The sequence below is a fragment of the Phyllostomus discolor genome, chromosome 10 (assembly GCF_004126475.2).
Source record: "Phyllostomus discolor isolate MPI-MPIP mPhyDis1 chromosome 10, mPhyDis1.pri.v3, whole genome shotgun sequence".
NCBI classification, from domain to species: domain Eukaryota; kingdom Metazoa; phylum Chordata; class Mammalia; order Chiroptera; family Phyllostomidae; genus Phyllostomus; species Phyllostomus discolor.
Genome location: NC_040912.2, coordinates 52776335 through 52778762, shown reverse-complemented (window position 1 = coordinate 52778762; position 2428 = coordinate 52776335). Strand labels below are relative to the sequence as shown.

The 2428-nt window shown below is 31.3% G+C and overlaps 1 pseudogene; it reads right to left on the bottom strand.

The window, feature by feature from the left end:
* Positions 1-571: 571 nt before the first annotated feature.
* Positions 572-1201, bottom strand: LOC114507809 (annotated as a pseudogene).
* Positions 1202-2428: the final 1227 nt, after the last annotated feature.

Genomic DNA, 2428 nt, shown 5'->3' with positions numbered 1-2428 from the left:
CTTGGTTTGTCAATTTAGGACATTATCTATTGGCTTCCAATATGGAAGATGAGAATTGCACACTTTTGCCACCCACACTCTATTTTTCCTCCTCCTACTTCCTCCCTTCATTGCTTGAAAAGTTTCTGATTTAGTCTAAAGATTCAAATTGATAGCAGTGTTCTAAGCTTGGTAAAAATAAGTCATAGTCTATTAAAACTGTCATTAAACAAAAATGTTAGGAAGCCAATTGCATTGAGTTTCTCTACATTCAGAAGAAGAAGAAGGGGGAAAGTAAAGTAGGAGAATTATTATTTAACCACACACATTCTCATAATATAAATAATTATTTGGCTCATCCATTGCTTTATACATGGCTTATAAAAGTAAAAGTAAATTCTCACTATTTATTGATGAGTCAAGGCTAGTGGGTGGTTTTTCTGACTAAAACCAAATAGATTTGTAAGCTCAGGAAAGACAAACAATCACTGTAATTTATAGGAATACAATAATTACCAAGTGCTAAAATATCACATCATTTCCAAAGACTCAAGTAAATGATATTTTCTGTCATCTAATCAGTAAGTTTTAATATATCTCAAAAGAAAATTAAATAATTAAAAATGTCAGGGCTTTTTAATGAGACTAACAATATTTTTTAAGAGTATGTATTCAGCTTTAAGATATTCCCAAATGAAAGTAATTTGGCCAAAATTAAAATTATCAAATTGTGAGACTGAAAAAAACTTAGAAGCTATCATATTCAGGCAGATCATGCTGTAAGCGAATTAATTTCAGCTTCTCCACTTCCATTTTTAATTGTAGCAACTCTTCTTCTAGCTGCTTACTTCTTTTCAATCCATTCCTCTTCTCCCTAACATACAGTCCAAAAAATTTTTTTTTGATTTTCTAAAATTATCTGATGCTCCAAATTCTGCAAATGCTGAGGGCCATACCCTAATTGTGACCTGAAGTGTCCTCCATTCCCATGATGAAAAAAGTCATCTCTCCTTGGAATATAAGATGTAGACAATGTCATTTTCACATCAACAGAGGAAAGTGATGGCAACACAGATCTTTCCATAAGATGTACTAATTCAGGTTCTTCTCTTTGCTCAAAAGTGTAACTCTGTTCAGAATTTAAAACCAGTGGAGAAGGGGGTTTAATGTCTTCTTCTTGCTTCACCTCCACTGTAATAGCAACTGGATGGTGATCCAACATTCAAGTAAATTATATTTTTAATACTGGAGACATAATAAGAGAAAATGACCACTTAAAGTAAATAACTTGAGATATTACAATTGTAATGATTTACTAGCTTATTACTTTCTTCCATTTAAAACATTCAGATTTTCCTAAAATGTGAAAATAAAACAGCTTGAAGCTAACATAATGTTTCTCATCTTGTATTTGTCTATAAGATTCCTTCTCAGGAAATTCACAGATCAGTGGAGTCAAACTCCAGAGTAAAGTACAAGTATTATTTTAAAAAATCTTATTTCAAAACATATATTTGATCAACAAGTAAGCCCTCCTTATAGCAAAATTATATTGATGGCAAACTAATTTATTTTCAATTATCATAAAATACAAGTTAAAAATGAAAAGTACTTGAGCTCAGGTTAATCATGTATCATTAGGACAAAATGCATTCTCAAAGTTTCATCCAAATCTGATATTAAAGAGTAAGTTAACCTTCTTCTTCATTTAAATTTTTATCATTGGTATTTAGCCACTATCTTTTTATGTTAATTCTGAATCAGATTTTGAGTTCAATTCTATCCCCTTGGGTATGTTAGTAGTATTTTAAAAATGCCTTCATCACTAATTATAGATCATCAATACTCTTCCAATCACCAAATCATATAATTTCTCCTTTTTTACTCTTTAATATATGCAACCCTTGAAACACTGACCACATTGGACCTTCTGGAAGCTCTCATATCTGTAGCTTCTATAATTTTGGCACTCCTGCATCTTTCCCCTGTTTTCACTATTCCTCCAATATTTTGAAAACACTGCTCCCTCTATTCAATTTCTAATCATGGAGAATTTCTTCTACAAATCAATCCTCAGCTCTCTCTTTTCTCTTTGTTTGGATTTCTTACCTGTTTTACGCTTTTAACTGACATCTGTGGAGAAAGACTTAGACCTCTAACTCATGGCTTTCAAACTAAAGTCTGCTGTTTCCAGCTTTCTTTTGAACAGTTTAATTTAGAGGAACTGGGAATGGCACATTGATTGCTCTCTGATTTCATTCTATTTATTGTCATACAACTTAGAATCTGTTTTTAAAGAGACATTTTAAAAACCATAGTTTTAAAAATCCTTGTTACTGTCATTTATGAAACTCTAAGTCATTCTCTCATTTCTTTAACAATCTTTATCTTCAACAAAGCTAGTTTTCCTTGATGAGTTTATAGCCTTACTTATAGTTTTTCATCTATC